Below are 17,447 nucleotides of genomic sequence, written 5' to 3' on the forward strand. Positions count from 1 at the left end.
GGACACTATTCCAAGTGCTCGATGCCCTCCTGCAGCACGCAGACGACTACATCTCCCTACCACGCTCGGAGCAGGAAATAACCAACACAAAAGTGGGATTCCATGCACTTGCCGGCATACCGGGTTGCATTGGTGCCATCGACTGCACCCATGTTGAATTGGTCGTGCCACATGCCATGGAGGCCCAGTACCGCAACCGAAAACAATTTCATTCCCTGAATGTACAAATGGTGTGTGACTCCGACAGGATCTTTACGCATTGTTGTGCCCGATTCCCTGGATCAACCCATGATTCCATGGTCTTGAGGAACTCTACCATACCACGCTACATGGAGCGACACGCAGGGAACAGATCCTGGCTACTCGGTGAGTCTCATTGCATGCATGATGATGTGGGGTATGTGATTTGGCAATGTACTGGCAGGAAGGGGGGGGGTGTGCGTACGTATCAATGGCATCCCACATCCTACGTTTCTCGTCCACATACAGGTGATGCTGGATATCCACTGAAGAGATGGCTCCTCACACCAGTCCGGAACCCACGGGACCAGCATGAGGAGGACTACAACCATGCCCACTCACGTACCCGTGTAGTCATTGAGCAGGCATTCGGCCTACTGAAGGGCCGTTTCCGCTGCCTCAGCAGGTCTGGCGGGGCACTCCTGTACCGCCATGAGAAGGTTGCAAAGATGGTGATGGCATGTGTCATGCTCCACAACATGTGCGTACGTAGAAATGTGCCCATGCCCCCTGACGCAGAACTTCAAGCACCGGATGATGGGCATGATGAGGGTGGGGATGTGGCAGCACCTCAAGGAGTCTGCGAGGCACCCGAGGCCCGTGACATTCGTCAGCATCTCATTGATGTATGCTTCTAGCACTCATGCCTGGTGGCTGATACATGGACACGGGACACGTGGCACTGTGTGTGTCTGGAACATGCACGAAATGGACTGTACGCCTATGATGGCCTAGTACACAAAGATCAATGTCCACACATCTCATTGGTTGATCGTGCACTGTTTATAGCATATGTGATATCATGTTGTACACCCTATCGACCCGCCACCCAAGTGAGCCCAACACACCCCCTCCACCCTCCTACCTCCCCCCCGAACACCAGTGTTCAAAGATGCTCATTGTCAGTGGGCTGTCGCTATTGCATGCCCCCTCTGCGGGTATCAGGGGCACCCCTGCCTGTGGAGCGCCGGGTCCTCCCAGATCTACGTTGGGGGCTGCCCTGGACGGAACTTGCAACGGATGATGTGTCTGCCTGCTCACGTCCATGCATGTCCCTAAGGGTTTGCGAGAGCTCAGTGAGCACACGGCGCACTGCGGCAAGTTCGGCACATACGTCTTTGGACGTCGCATGCAGTTCCCCCCTCAGGCTCTCGGTGCTTCTCTCCATTTGGACTCTCAGGCTCTCGGTGCTACTCTCCATTTGGACTCTCAGGCTCTCGGTGCTACTCTCAATTTGTGCCCTTAGCGTCTCTGTTGATGTTTCTATGTCTGCCTTGGTGCCCCCACATTCATCGGCATGGTCCTGGAGGAGTGTGGCCATTTGCTGCTGTTGGACGATTAACTTGTCGAGGGACTGTTGCCTCTGCTGGGCCATGGCCATTTGCGGGGGTGTCACAGAGGGGCTGTTGTCCTCATGTTGCCTTGCCACAGGGCTTGTGGGGGATGGCCAGTCGTCGTCTTGTGGCTGCACCTGCGTGGTATCCTCATGTTGTACGGGATGGGACAGACAGGGGGATTGGGACAGGTCATGGATGGATCTGACCTCGACATCCCCGTCTTCTGTGTCCGAGCATGCTGCCATCAATGGGGTGTCACCTATGGTGCTGCTGCCACCAGAGGCAGTGCCTTCTGTGGCATCCATTGGGGGGACCTGTGGTGGTGGTGTTGTGGGCATGCTGGCTGCTGGGGTGCCTGTTGATGTTCCCTCCTGTGTGCTGCCAGCTGATTTGTGCTGCTGCCGTGTCTTGATGCGTGCAGCTGAGGTGGAGGGTCTCTGGCCGTTGGTCTTGGCCCTCTTTGCAGGTGTGCTGGTAGGGGTGTCCTGTTGCTCGTCGTTTGGATCGGACCCTGTGGTGGAGTAAAGGAGAGCGAGGGTTATTGATGGGTCTGTGGGAATTGGAATGGCATAGTATCACATGCTTTGGGGTGGTACCTGAGGGTGTTTTGGGTCGGGGCCTTGGAGGTGCATTGATTTGTGTGTGGAGTGAGGGTGCAGTTGTTTGGCAGCCTGCAGTTAGGGTGTGCCTGCTGCACGTGTAGTGCGTGTTTTAGGGGTTTTTAATTATTTATGTATTTATTGTGGTTTTTAACGTGCGCTATCAGGCCGATGTGTGTGGACGTTCTCCTGGACATGTGTTTCTGTTGCACTATGTGGACGCATGGTACTTCACATGGATGGACTGTGTGGATTGTTTTTTCTGGCCCACCTACCTGAATCTTCGGATGTCTGCACTCCTTTCTCCATCCCTCCGACTCCCTCAATGCTCTCCATTCCGATGGTGGAGGCACAGATTTCTTCCCAGGGGGTCAACTTGATGGGTGATTCAGGACCTCCCCCGGTGGCTGTGGCGATGTTGCGGTTGGCAGAGAGTATGCTGCGGACGCGTATCCGCAGGTCGTCCCATCGCTTGCGGCATTGCTGTGGGGTGCGGGGTGCGGTCCCCACCGCACTTACCCGCTGTGCCACCAGAGCCCATATGGCCTTCTTGTTTGCAAGTGCCGTCCTGGTCATTTGCGTGGAGAAGACCACGCCAGCATTCTCCTGGAGGGTCTCTGTTAGCACGGTGAGTTCCTCACGGGAGAAGTGGACCTGCCGCTTGCGGTCGCACGCTTTCTTCGCTGCTTTTCCCATTTTTCTTGGTTTCGCTAGGGTGGTTGACGGGGTGGGGTGTGTCTCAGGGTAGTGTTTTTAGTGGTTGTGTGGTTTTAGTGTATTTATAGGTGTACGCCGGGATGTTTCCCGTTCCGGGCCCGTGTTTTGACTTCCGTTTCCGTATATTTCCGGCCACCGTACTTTCCGGTAGGCGCACACTGCGGTGACCGCTAAGAGGGGTGGCGGTATTGCACCTGGGGCGCCGTACGGCGGCGGTGTGGGCCGTTTTGGGCTCTTTTCCGCCATCGCGGACTTTGCACTTCCGCCATGCCGTGGTGCTCGTGCCCGATGGGTCGGAATGGGCCGCACTTTGCTCCTTCGTGCAATGGCGGAAACGCTATTTACGCTGTGGCGCTCCGGTCAGTCGATTTCCGCAAGGGTCGTAATGAGGGCCAATGTTTTTTGGCATCATTATTCCAAGTTAGCTGCAGATCCCTTCACCGGGGTCGGCTCCTTCCGTTATTGGCATCCCTCTGTGTCAGCTGGGGGAACCCCTGCGCATCCATCCATGCTTGAACTTCCTCCGTAGATTCAAAAAAATAAGATTTCCCTTTGTATATCACCTTTAGTTTGGCTGGAAAAAGGAGCATGCATCTTATCTCCGCCCTTTTGAGGCGTTCTTTTGTAGGGCCAAACTGGGCTCTTTGTTGCTGGATGGTGGCAGTATAGTCCGGATATATTGTGATCCTGGAGGAATTTCTAATGATCTCTCCCCCTCCCCTCGAGAATGCCAGTATCCTCCCTCTGTCCTTAAAGTTCATTATCCTGGCGATCATTGCTCTCGGTGGGGCCCCGGGCCGAGGCTTCCTTGATAGTGCCCTGTGTGCTCGTTCCACCACAAAGCCCTGGGATAACGACCCCGCTCTGATTTCCTGAAGGAGCATATTTTCTACATATTCTGTGGGGTCGTTCCCCTCTTCGCCCTCCGGAACTCCAATTATGCAGACGTTGTTCCTCCTGGCCCTGCCTTCCGCATCCTCTGTCATCCACTCTAGGAGCCTGACTTTCTGAAGCACTTCTGACATTTCTGTCCTTGTGACCGTGAGATCTGCAGTGTTTTGTTGTAACTGCTGCTCCGTTGTTGTCACCCTGTCCGTCAAATTCCTAGCATCCTTCCGAAGGAGGCCCACATCCGACATGACTGTCCAGTTTCTGTTCCAGGGATGCTTTCAGGGCACCTATAGCCATGTCCATTTTGTTTTCGAGACACGTCTTTAGGGAAGCAATCGCCTCCAGGACCCCTCCGTTTGTCCCATTGACTGGTTGGCGTGGGGCACTCGCGTCCGCCGCCACCACTTCCTGTACATTTGGTTGCTTATTCCCAGGTGCTGTAGCGAAAGTGTCCATGGTGGCTTGTTTAGTTTTCACTTCTGTTTTCTTGTTAGTAGGCATTGTTTCCCGCCCCTTTCCCATGTGATCTGCTCTCAATTCGAAACCACTGTTATTTTATCTGGGGTTTAGCTTCCCCGAGGGGCGAGCACTTCCGTCGGGTTTCAAGCAGCCGTGGCAGCTGGACCGGTGGGTGAGGCGGTCCTGCTCGTCGCTTGCGCCGTTAGGAGGAGGTTGCGGAAACAGATTGTGCATGTTCTTCCCAGGGGGTTGTATAGTCTCATATGCAATCACTGCCGCTCCACCTCCTCCTCGCCTTAGTGAAGGGTCCGCCGTGGGGAACAGCTGCCTCCCGCCCGCTGCCACCAGGTGGTTTAGTGTCCCCCGAAGCCACGGCACACACGGCCCTGCTTGTAACTAACAGGGGGCCGCAGCGCGCGGGCATGCCACTCCAAGAGAGGCGCTCCGAGCGATCCAGATCTCCGAGTACCTGCAATCCTGATCTGTTCTCCTCGGTCGGGCGTCCTCCCTCCTTCTCCTACCACCAGAGGCGAGACCGCGGCCCTGGGAGGGCTCAATCGCCGTCCCCCTCCGCGGGGGGCTCCGCTCCTCGCTGTGTTGTTGGTGCGCTCCTCGGTTGCTGACCCTCCTCCCAGCGGCTGCGAGGTGTAAGAGGCCGTGCCCAGGCTCGGGGGTCTGCGGGGCTCACTCCTCGCCGCCTCCGTTGCTTCAAGCGCTCAGTCGGTTCCCCGACGTCAGGGGTGGCAGCATTCCTCGCTGTGTCGTTCGTGTGTTCCTCGGTCGCCGCCCCTCCACCGGTCCGCTCAGGCCCATCAGCCGGCAGGTCGGTGACGGCCGCAAAGTGCAGGAGCGCGGTTGCACCCGGGCCCGAAGTCTGCAGGGCTCGCCCCCCACCGTCTCTGTTGTCTCAGGCGCTCGGTCGGCCTCTGGGGTGACGGCGACGGCCCACCCAGTCTTACGCGCCTCAGGGAGCCCTCAGCGCAAAATTGGAGGACGCAGAGGGGTCCTGCAGAACAGCCGCTGCCACAGTTTCCCCAGTCTGTTTTCTCTCCGGAAGGGCACCGGAGGGTAGGAAAATGGTTCCGCCAACTTTATTTGTGTTTGCTTACCGTCGAATAAGTCTGTATCCGCCGTTACAGGATCATTCACAGGATCTCAGAAGGGAGCTGCGTGGATTCGCGTCTTCACTCCATGCGTGCTGGCCACGCCGCCCAACTGTGTCCTTATACTTAGTCACAGTCCTCCTGCTTCACCAAAGTCCTTACTTAGTCCTTCTACTTTGTTTGAGTCATTAGTCACAGTACTCCTCTTTCGTCACAGTCCTTCTCCTGCTTCCCAGTCCTTCTCATTCACAGACATTCTCATATGTCGCAGTCCTTCATCACAGTCCACCTTCGGCACAGTCCCCCTTCTTTACCACAGTCCCCTTTTGTGACAGTTCTTTCCTTACTCACAGTCCATTATAGTCCTTCTCCTTCATCACAGACCTTCTCCTGCGGCACAGTCCGCCGTTATGAAAGTCCACTCCTGCATTGCAGTACATTCTAGTCCTTCTCCATTTTAATAGTCCTGTCTCCTTCATCCTAGACAGTTTGTCTCAGACACAGTCTCCAAGTCAGTCACAATCAGTTTTCATCTCTCTGGTGCTCTTCTTTATCACCTCATCTACCTTTCCTTCTTTCACACATCCATGTATTCCTCTTTGCCTCTATCCGTCTGTCTCTTTTTCTCTCTTGCTATCGTTTTTCACTCATCCTCATAATCTCTTTATATGCAGAGCTATTACGATATAACAAACTACAACATCAACCTAGAAACATACACTACAAATGGAATGGGTGGACCAGAATCCATGAAGGAAAACATAACCCTAGTTAGGCACACACAATATACCATTATAGATTTGATAATACCACCCTTGTGTCCCTTTCTCACAGCTTTCCCTATTCCTGACTTAGAAAATCTAGGGATCATGACAGTTCAAAGTGAAATAGTGGCTCACTGCCCTCTCATCTTTACTGGAGGAACAGTGTACCACAGTCTGCTTGCATGTCTGAATGTTGTTTGACGTAAAGGAGGGTTGGTGCCTCTTCCATCTGCGATAATGTAGGCATGAGGGTAAGAAGTGCACGACAGTCTTAGTCTAATTACCACTTTCCCGGAGTCCAGCCTGAGGCCTCCTGCCCCTTTTTGCAGTTAGATAGCCAAAAGGGAGGCAACCCAACCTAAAATGGATACATATCTTATTGGGAACTAATCATAGAGAAATCACCAATTAGATGGTTGTTTTCCTTTGCATAATTTCATGGTGGAGTTCCGTATTCAGATACCATATGGTCATTTATCTGATTCATCGGGGCACCAGATAATAAAGTAGCTCAGCGGGTTCATGCATTGACTGTAGAAATATGTGTTCAACCTGCAGGTCTGATATTTGAATCCTGGCCGAAAAGACTCAATGAAAAGAGCATCAGTAAATCAGAGGAATGTGGTTTTCTGCCACTTGTGTTACCTCTTCGGGCTTTTGATTCTGAAAGAAAGGTTGGGGCTGTAGGTGAGTTGCAAGGAGGGGTGGCTCCAAGTGTGATTGTACTCTCTATTTTAAGAAGTTATGAGTAAAATGGTTTCTTAGGGAGTAAAAAAAAAGATTCCTATATCTAATGAGGGGATTTTTTAGGTGAATAAACATATATTTTAACTCTCACAAAGTTGCCCTTTTGTAACCTGTTCTTCTGTGCACCTAATAGTTCATGAACATTAAAAGATGCATTTTTACCTTAAAGTCTCTCTTCACATCAGGCAGTAATACTACTGTGAGGCGCCTCTCTGCTGGTACCACCGATCCAAGCATACACACAGGGGTGCATTGGTGGAAGCAAGGAGCAGAATGCCCTACATGTCGCTCCCCTGTTTTCTGCTAGGAGTATTTGTATCCCCTGTTTTTTCTTGTAGGGAGGTTTTGCCTGCCTTTAGGGAGTCAACATGGCTGGCACCCCGCTTATCTGTAGGGATGTTGCGGTAGGAAGAGCAGAGCAGCTATTATTGTTTGTTCGGCTCTGGGAGGCAGTTCCGGAGTAAGCGTTGCCTGAGTGCAGGCACTTTGCGGGCAGGGTGCAGTTTCTTTGAAAAAGGTCCAACCAGCAAACACTCCCTGATTTAAAAATAGGATTAATAAAACCAATTAAAGAGTGCCAAAATCTATACACAGGGGAAAGGTAAAATGTGACGGGTCAGAAAGAGGGGGGGCCTGGTGGGGGAATGGTGGGTACCCCTCATAAGTGCAAGTGGAGGGGGAATAAAAAAAAGAAAAAACGAAGAAGAGGAGTTCATAGGAACCTGGATTTGTTGAAACAACAATGACCCACTTTCTATGAGATGTGTTTGAGCTTTTGCAGGGTTTGGTGCCTGGAGCATAGCTCAGGGGCAATGCATTTATCTTGGAAGCAAGAAAACACAGAGCAATATAGGTTTGAATCTCGGTCCAGTGAGTAGAGGCTGGTCTCTGGTAATGAATGAATGTTCAACATGGTTTTTAAGAGTGCTATGTGGGTCCATGGGATTGTTAATGGCCTTGCGGTGGGTCTGTGTTAATTAGGACCCTCCCCCAACGGCACAGGAGCTGCTCGAGGAAGGGGGGGGCGGTTATTCGTGCATAGGCAGTTTCAAGTAGGCATGTCCACTACACAGCAATGTGCTGTGTGCATCTCCTATGACTTTATTGTGAAAGCCTGATAGGAGCGTCAATAAAACATTATTGAAGCCTTTCCATCTGGCCCGGTGGCACGACCTGTACTCCGGGCCTTAAACTGCCACTTCAGCTCGCACGCAACAACGCTACCGCGCCTATAGTTATAAGTGAACCCAAGCCTGCCGGGGCGCAGTACTCTGTTTACATGTTATTGGGTATAAATGTGGATTTAATTGACCGCCGACAGCCTTCCCAGCCACGCTCTTTGCAAATGATCATTTGAAAAGGATGGAGGGCGGTCCCCCATTCACTCGCCGCCATGTCAGCTTCTTTCCTTTGAGGCCGACAAAGGAGGGGTGGTTTTCATGTCAAGTGGGGTGTTTGGACCAGCTGAGCTCCTAGCACAGATGAATTGTGGCAATTTGTGCAGTCAACACTGGCCCGGAGAAGCCCCCCGACCGACGACGCGAGGCGGCATATGGCGCACAGTTCGAGAGGACGTCGTCTAAGAGAATTGGCCTACACGGTCCCACACGGCCCCTTCTGCCTTTCACTCAAACAGACAACCTCGGGCCCTTGTGCCTGCCTGGAGGGGCAAGGGCGAAGGGAACGGGGAGGATGTTGGACGTTCGAGGGGAGGAGGGACCCGCGCCCTCTTTCCCCCATGCCGTTGCTTCTATTCTGAGCCCATCTGCACTCAAAACAAGTCAAGCGTGAAAAACATTTTCGGCATTTCTTGGACCAGCCCCGCAAGCTGCGCATCATTCTCGCCTGGCAGGGGGAGGATACGGGTCTCCATTCCAAATTTCATGGCACTAAATTGAGCAGGAGCCGCAGGAACCGTGAGCGGGGCCCCGCCGGCTGTCTCTCCCGTCGCCCGACAATGTTCAGGGCCTTTCCTGTGTTTGTTTGAATGCTGCTCCTCGTTTAAAGGAAGCTTGGTCCTAAATCGTCACTCACCTTGTCCGGGTGGGGGGCCGGGCCAGTTGCTGTTTGCCGTTTCCGCAGCGTGCCCTGCATTGTAACTGTATTGCTGATGGCCCAATCAATCCCCTCGAATTTTGGAACACCCCAACTCCTTCCTCCTTCTACAAGGCAGGGCCAAGAGTAAAATTCCTCTGTTCATAGAAACTGCCTTTCCCCCAAACAAGCCGCAAACGTTTTCTTGCAAAATGTTATCCGCAGAGATCTTGTTAACTTCTATTTGTGCGGAAAGTAACGCCGCCAATTGGCTCGTCTGGAATTGCACTGATGGCGTTATTGTTATGTGGCCTAAATGACATAATCCTTTACCACACCCCGTCGGCTAAATGGGCATTCGGATTAAAATGCATTTCTTTACCTTAAAAGTAGAGTAACGATTGCACCCTTAACAGCACGACTACACGTCAGAGCTCGGTGCCCAGCTGCCCATGGCCCGATAGCACCGCTCTGCTGCTTTTATGTGGCGTGTGCCACAATTGTTTTGTAGCTTTATCTTATTGCAAGTTGGAGAGTTACAATTGCCCAGCAGTGCTTATTGTATCCCAATAATGAGTCCGGGTTGCCAATATTCGAGGCGATGATCCTAAATGGTACACACGTACTTCTATTGCAGGTGTATTTGCATTAACCCAACCAGTTACCTTAACCTCATGCTGGCAATGGATTAGGCAATGACCCCACTATGCAACTGCAAATGAAGTGAACAGATGGATCTGTTGCTTGCTGTATGAGAGTCACACACAATCAGAGGGTAAAGCCCGTGCCCATGGGAAATACCAGGAATTATGGTACTAGAAGCCTCACCTTTGGGGTGAACTGAAGGCAAGGGTGGCAAAGTAAGGCTCACGAGCCATACCTTACCGCTACCAGCAGCCAAACAGGCTCCTACTTCTGAGTTAAAGTAATGTTAAGGAACATCTCTCTTCTATAGCTTCTGTCGATATGGAGTAAATACTAACTCAAGATGGGTAGCAGGTAATACTATCGCCATAAATAATGTCGCCATACAAACGGCATAGGGGACAATATATGGGGTAAATGGGAGTGGGGGGTTGCGGGTTGTCCCCCGCTTCCTTTAAAAAAATGGGGTTTGCCGGAGTGTCCCCCGCAGGTTCCATATGGGAATATCGCCACAAAAAAACGGCGGCATTCTTGTATGGCAGCATTTTTGCTGTGATATTATCATTTGGAACCCTCAAGATGGCCTCAAGATGGCCGCCAGGAAAAGTCTCAATAGCAGCGGCAGGGGAGAGTGATCCCTGTTGAATATCTAACAACACAGAAGAAAGAATGAGAAGATATGGAGCCAGAATGAGGGATGCCGAGGGATGCATGAGTTCAGGATTGGTACTCAAGCCGTCTAGAGGTGAAGAGAGGTGGAGAGATGCTTTAGTGAGGAACCTGGCATGGCCGTGGAGCTCCTGACAGCCAATCACGATACTTGGACTTCAGAGCGGTACTGGGGAGCAATGCCCGGATCCAAGGACCTTGATTATTAAATGTACCAAAATGGCTTCAAGATAGTTCAGTGAGGAGTGAGTTAAGTACTAACTGTGGACATCTTGGTTTGGTTTCCAACACAAAAGTTCCAGTGCCAGTAGGGCTGACTGCGCCCTTCATCCTGCCAAGGTCGATAAACTGAGTACCCTTACATCAGGTTATAGTAAAACATATTGTTGCAGCAATTAGAAACGGGCGGAACCCCGCATAACTCTCTATTAGAAAATGTGATATCATTAGCAGGGTCCACGGCGCACAGCACCTAAGTAAAATAAAGTGAAGTTTAAGGTGGCGCTCAGCCTGCCCACCAACATCCTATGAAATGAGTGCCCGAGGTTCACATATCTCAGACGGCTCCTCCTCTGACCCAAAATGTTCATGCGTCTGAGCACCCCTAGCACTTTGCTTAGGGTGATTTATTTAAAAAAAAAAATTGTGTTTTTTTAAAGCACTCACACAGCCCGCAGGCATCGAGGCGCTGTTACAGGAACTGTTTGTTTTTTCAATTGCCTAAATGTTATTTATTTTTTTGTCTTAGTTGTGTATTTATAATGCGCTTAAACACCCAGAGATTTCTAAGCGCGGACCCGGGGATCGAACCTGTGTTGTTTTGTGTCGTCTTGCTTCCACGGCACGCACGTTAAGCTACATTATTTCAGTTGTCTGCTCCTTGCTGCACACAGGCCACAATGTATCTTTTTGAGAGATGAAAAGAGACCACTTTCTCTGAACCAAAAGTTCATGCCACCCTTAACCCTTAGCATTTAGCTCATGGTAGGAGTGTAGTATCCAAACTCCCCATTCCCTCATCCTCTTTGCACACAGGGTACAATGGGCCTCATTACAATGTTGCCGGTCCGGTAACAACAGTACCGGTAAGCTTGCTGGTACCGTTGATACCGGACCGGCAAACTGTCACTCCACTGTTGACATGGTACTCACTGCTGCCTGCTCCGTTATGTCTTTCCCCAATGTGATTTAGGACCAAGCCTTGCATGCTGTCTGTTGCCAGGATACCAGCCCACTGCATGGCGCCTTAGGACTTTCACCACACAATCACTGTACGTACCTGTGTTTCACCACTACCAGAACATCGGCACAGCCTCACTGGATGGATCCCCAAATGCCCAGCCATGTCTCAAATGGCTGCTTCCAACACTACTAGGCTCAAAATGCTATGTTCCAACACCCAACATCACAAAGCCTCCCACACATGGCAATTGGACATCACTCCCAATGAATATAAAATATCAGAGTGCTACAGTTCTCCAACATATATATCACAGTCCTGGCAAATGCATGCTCGCCATACGGGCACACAAGGGTCCCCTCTCGACAAAGGTACCTCAAGGGCTCTTGACACAGAACACCTGGAAATAGACCCACATGCAGAGCTCTGTGGACTACTTCAGATCTGCATCAACACTACAACAAACTGAGCTCGCATTTTCCCTGTCTCCTCACTAGCCTAACCCTTTCCCCTCTCTTTCAGATCTGCCAGAATGCAGAATGCCAGAATGTCTGGAGACCACGCACAGGGCAGTAGCGTGTGGTATAAACCCCAATGACATAACTGCGTTGTTAAATGCACCAATGATTTAACTCCTTAAGTGCCAAGGACGAGTTTGCTCGACCTTTTTGCATAGACTTGCATAATAGCCAGATGTTAATGGACAAATGCTCAGTCTGTGGAGGCACTTTAACATTAGCCACACATGTACCTAATACTGTTATTGCTGGACCGCGGGCACACTGTTCCATGGACTCAATACTAAACCCTTCATCTGGTTAAGTTGTAGATGGAGGGAACTCCCTGGAAGCCTAGTGTTACAGTAAGTGCTAATTGAAAGGAACTGTCATGAGAATGAAATGGCTGCTGCTGGATCACCGCTGTAGCCAGCAGTTGTCCGCAATACTTTTGTATAAAAGGGAGTTATGCTAAAAAAATAGCTCAGTGGGTTCAATTAAAACCAGAAGGGTTGTTTCACTCGTCCGCCTTTGGAGCACAATAATACAAAGTTCATGGTGCTAGAGTTTTAGGAATAGCTTTTATTTAATGCCTTATTAGAACACCCTAGCGGGTGTTCCGTGAAGCGGATTGGTCAATCTGCAGGCCATATGCATTGGTAGTTCGGGCTGAAAGGAGTTGCAGAGCTGTGGGCGGGCGGGGAAGCATACAGAAGTGGATGTTGGTTTGTGTGTGTATTCCGGAACCGAAAGAGTTAACTTTCCATTTCGAAAGACCCGTTCCTAGACCAACGTGTCCATGTAGTCTGACAAAAATGAAAGCAAAGGAAACGCTTTCACAGCCACAGTCACGGACATGAAAAAGAAAATGAAAGCAAAGGAAACGCGTTCACAGCGTTTGAAATGGAAAAGGGGATGACATGAGCTGCACAGTAACGGGGAACCAGCAAGGAAATGAGAGTAAATGTTGCAGGCACTTCTGAATGTGCAGTAAGTAAATGTGGTGGCTTTAATTGCAATTTATGTACATGTGGAAGTTTATTAACTTGCATGTTTGTGTAGAGGAACTAGTGCCTAACATTTGTGTAGTGGGGGGAGGGGGCAGCAAAGCTGAAGTAAACTTAATTAGAATAGGGGTCAGGCACATCCATACCTGATTCCACTTTACTATGATACTCCTCCCACCCTGGCACCTTCCACCACCCTATAAAAAAATGAAACCTATAAAAAAATGAAACATATTTTATTGAAGTTCAAAAAATGTCTGCAACATTTATTTACCATTTTGAAATGTTTTGTACTTCAATTAAACATGTCTCATTTATTCAACTTTAATTAAACAGTGAGGGTGTTCTATTAGCTTTATAGACCTGCAGCACGGGCCGTACCAGGCGCTTTGGTCCCTCATACCTCGTTAAAGTCTGTCGCTTCGCTCGGGACATTAACTCGGTCTTCAGGGCTCATAACGCCCGGTACGACCCTCGTTGCAGGTCTATAAAGCTATAATAATGGGAGCTGCATTTCTGAGGATGGACAAAACAAAATGACAGTGTCAGTTGTTCTGAGTCCTGCTAAAGCTGCAAAAGAACTTGGGTTTGCATAAGTGCTCCAGTGGAATAATCAAGACACAAACTGCCAGTGAGTCTACCACATTGGCCGATCATTTTGGTTCTGAAATTAGGGCAAAGATACAGAAAGGTCTATTTAAGGATGTTAAGGTGATCAGACTAAAAAAGGGAAGTTTTTTTGCGGAAAAATCTTTAAACAACTAAATGTGATTTTCGTGTTTGGTGCCTTTGTTCTGGTGGGTTCAAAAAGGCTTGAAAAAAGCCTTCCACCTAAAATTTGAAAATGTAATATTCCCTGTGAGCCAAGTCACAAATTCCACATTGCCACATAGTAACCATTGCTGGAAGTACACTGCCAGTTCAGAGCTACATCAGCAAGGCATTGTGGGAATGCAAATTAGCACAAGAGCAAACAGTTTGCTCCAGAAAATTGCCTTTGTATTAGAGGGCAGTGCTACTTTATACTCGTGTGACTTAAGCTCAAATGGAATTTTATACTTTCACATTTCAGATGGAACGTTTTCTTTTAAGCTTTTTTCAACAAACCATAATTTTGCTGGAGTTTGTAAAACATGCCCCACTGCTCCAACCACAAGATTGTCAAACTATAGTACACAGATGATCCCAAATTGGGGTGAAACCGGGTGTCTAGTTGTCTGCAGTCTTGAAAAAAGTCTCTCTTGGGTTGATTAAGTTATGTATAAATACCACTGCCCTGTAAGACAAAGGCACTTTTCTGGAGCAAACAGTGATGTTGAGTGACTTTGCTCAAACAGATTATTACACACATACGTATGTATATTTATATACATTGAAAAAACATTAGTTAAGAGATGAGGTGATCATGTTTAATGCAATTAAACCCTTGAAATTGAGCGGATGTGAGAAGTGATGATCATCTTAACTGGCGGCCCCGTTGATGATCCCTAGGATCTAATATGTGTTATTTATATAGCACATACGCCTAAGCTCTTTACATAGAACACATATATACACAATATCACCCAACTGGAGTTGGCACTCATTTATTGACCTTGGAAGGATGAAAGGCTGAGTTGGCCTTGCCGGGAGTCGAACCTGCAACCTGCAGATTACTTACAGATCACTGCAGCGAGTGATCAACCCACTCAGCTATCTTGCTAGCCTCTAATTTTGTTTGTTGCTGTGAATCCCATCTGTTATGTATGTGCTCTTGGGCTTTTCAACAGGGGGACATTGAGTTAAGATATCACTTCCCACATTCGCTGAATTTCAAGATCTTGTGTTAAATATGAGCATCTTAACTATCCCTTAACTAAAGTTTTTTCAATGAAATTCAAGGGTTTTGCTATGCCACAGTTTATTTAAGGGCCACTAGCCCTGGCCTTTGCCCGTGGCCACTCTACATGTTTCACCAATACGTTTATTTAGTGCCCACTAGTCATGGCCTTCACTGTACATGTTGCACCTATAGGTTTCCTTGGGGCCCACTAGCCATCGTCTTTGGCCCTGGCCAGTGAGCATGGTCTTTGGCCGTGCCCACTGTATATTTTAGTACACTAGGTTTCTTTCAAGCCCACTCGTCCTGGCCTTTGGCCATCGCCAGTAGACACAGTCTTTGGCTGTGGCCGCTGCACATTTTGCACCAATAAGTTTCTTTGGGGCCATTTGGCCAGAGCCACTGGCACAAAGACGGATTCCCCTTGCCTAGTAGATGTGATCACAACAGATGTCCCCCCATATATTGGTTGTTCTTAAGTTTCTGTTCCTAAAATAATTACTGCTGTAATCGTGCTGCAATTACCGCAATAATGCCTATCTTTATATGATGCATACACCTACCCCAGTTATTACCACAGTGATTATCGGGATATTATCACAGAAATACAAAAACGTTCGAGCCATGACTGACACCTCAGACTATGCCCAAAAAAAGGTTTTGTTTGAAAAATATCCACCAGATCCATCCTAAAAGTCAAAAGTTAATAGCAATTCAATTTTCAGATTTCCTATGGATCATGCTACTCACCTTAACTATAATATATTTGTATATATATTATAGGGGGGCAGTCGCCACTCTATAGTTAAGGTAAAAGGGAGTTACATAGGAAATCCAGAAAATGAATTGCTAATACCTTTTGACTCTTGCAATGGATTTGGCTGAATGTTTGCAAAACAAACATGTGTCACGCTCCCCTAGCCCCCTGACAGGAAAGTTTCAGTAAGATTGTTTGAAAAATATAAAAGTTACTAAGGAAACAAAAAAATGCAGTTTCGGCCAAGCCCCCATTAATTTTCCCATAGACAAAAGTACATTTTTGCTGGACCGCACAGCCCAAACCGTTGGACAGATTTGGATCAGGTCTGAAACAATTTGGGCACGAAGTGTTGAATTACGATTCTTTTGTGGTTTGGGGTTATTCTGTCCAGTACTTTTTTTTGCATTTGATGTAAAAGGGGGTGCCCCCATCTACAAAATAGATAGCTATATCTCGGGTAAATTGCCAAGAAAATGTAAAAAAAACATGAAATGCCAATACTCTAGAGGTAAGGGTGGGCAAGAGGACACTAAGTGAAATTTGGGAGTTGGAGGGGGGGCTAGGGACCAAGTTTGCAACATGAGGTTCAGACATTTGTTGCATACCGTCGGTTATAATCTGGGTTATACCCGCGGATAGATGACATTTCAACTGAAACTGCATCACAGAAACGACAAGTGTTATAGGCAGAATGGGAGAGGGCAGAGGAGGTGAGAAGGTCGTCAGGGGAGTAGTGGGAGCTGGCACAGATGTAGTGCGCACTTGGTGTGGGTCTGGGAGAACAGGGAAGCTATTTCTTTTGGTGTTTTTCACGATTGGCTGTTGGCAAACATGCAGGTATTCAGCATCATGGCAGGTATACATAGCTGCATTAACGTACCATGGCAGCTGATTGATTGTTATTGTACACGTGGCTATGCAGGATTGCCACAGGTATTAAGCTACACGTTTGTGTGCAATAATCATCTTATTCTGTGGATGTTAGACCACACAATTTTACATGTATTTCTAATTTCATGCCCTCACCTCTACTCTTGTGTCCTTTGAACTTTGAAACCATGGCAATGCATGATTTTGAGTATGTAAAAGATTTACCTGTATCCGCGGCGATAAGAAGGTGTTGATAGCCGTGGGTGGAATATCAGCTGTTATAAAAATATGTCTGCATATGTAAGTAATAGGTAGTCTTTAAAAGGACTGTTCTGGGGTATACTCAGTGTAGTATTTCAACACATTTAGAGTACAACCGTCTTCAATCAGGCAAAGTTTTAAAACAAGCTACGATATGTGCAGTGCTTCTCTGTTTGCAGGAAAATTACTCCTAATTTGAATTTCTATTAATAGAAGAAATGGTGCATGTATGATGTATGTGTTTTGGTGTTTGCAATTGGTTGGTGTTACTGTTGCAATTGTGTACTTGCCTGTCATAGGTTGCAGTGAAAATGTGTCACCCATTTTAGTAGTTTGCTTAATACAGTCCTCTTTTTGTGCCATTGATTTGTGAAAGTACCACCATTTTGTGGACTTTTACCATTCTGATTGCAGAACTCACACTGTGCACATGCTGACTCTGTGGCTGATGTGAACATATCCTGATCTTTTGCATTAGTTAAAAAGTAAGTGCACATAACGTAAATATTGACATATTTAAAGGTTTATTTGCAGTGTGGTGTGTGTAAGCTTTATTAAGCAATTGTGCTTGTGTTGCTGAAGATTACAAATTGGATTTCTGATCAAGATTATATGCTGTGCTGCATAGTCATTTCTTTAAGGGATAACATTTATATAGTAAGTATCAATAAATATTTACAGATTTATTTGCAGTGGAAACTCTGTGAATGGATTTGTCATCTGATTCTGAGCCTGCTCTGCCATAAACTATTGTTCACCCTCTTACAGATTTCTATTTGGAGATTCAAGAAGATCTACAATTTTAAATATTTCCCCCTTTCTTCTTAATCATCATCATGCACTGGTTC

This window comes from Ambystoma mexicanum, chromosome 9 (genome assembly GCF_040938575.1).
Source record: "Ambystoma mexicanum isolate Mex_15411 chromosome 9, UKY_AmexF1_1, whole genome shotgun sequence".
In the NCBI taxonomy this organism is placed as follows: Eukaryota; Metazoa; Chordata; class Amphibia; order Caudata; family Ambystomatidae; genus Ambystoma; species Ambystoma mexicanum.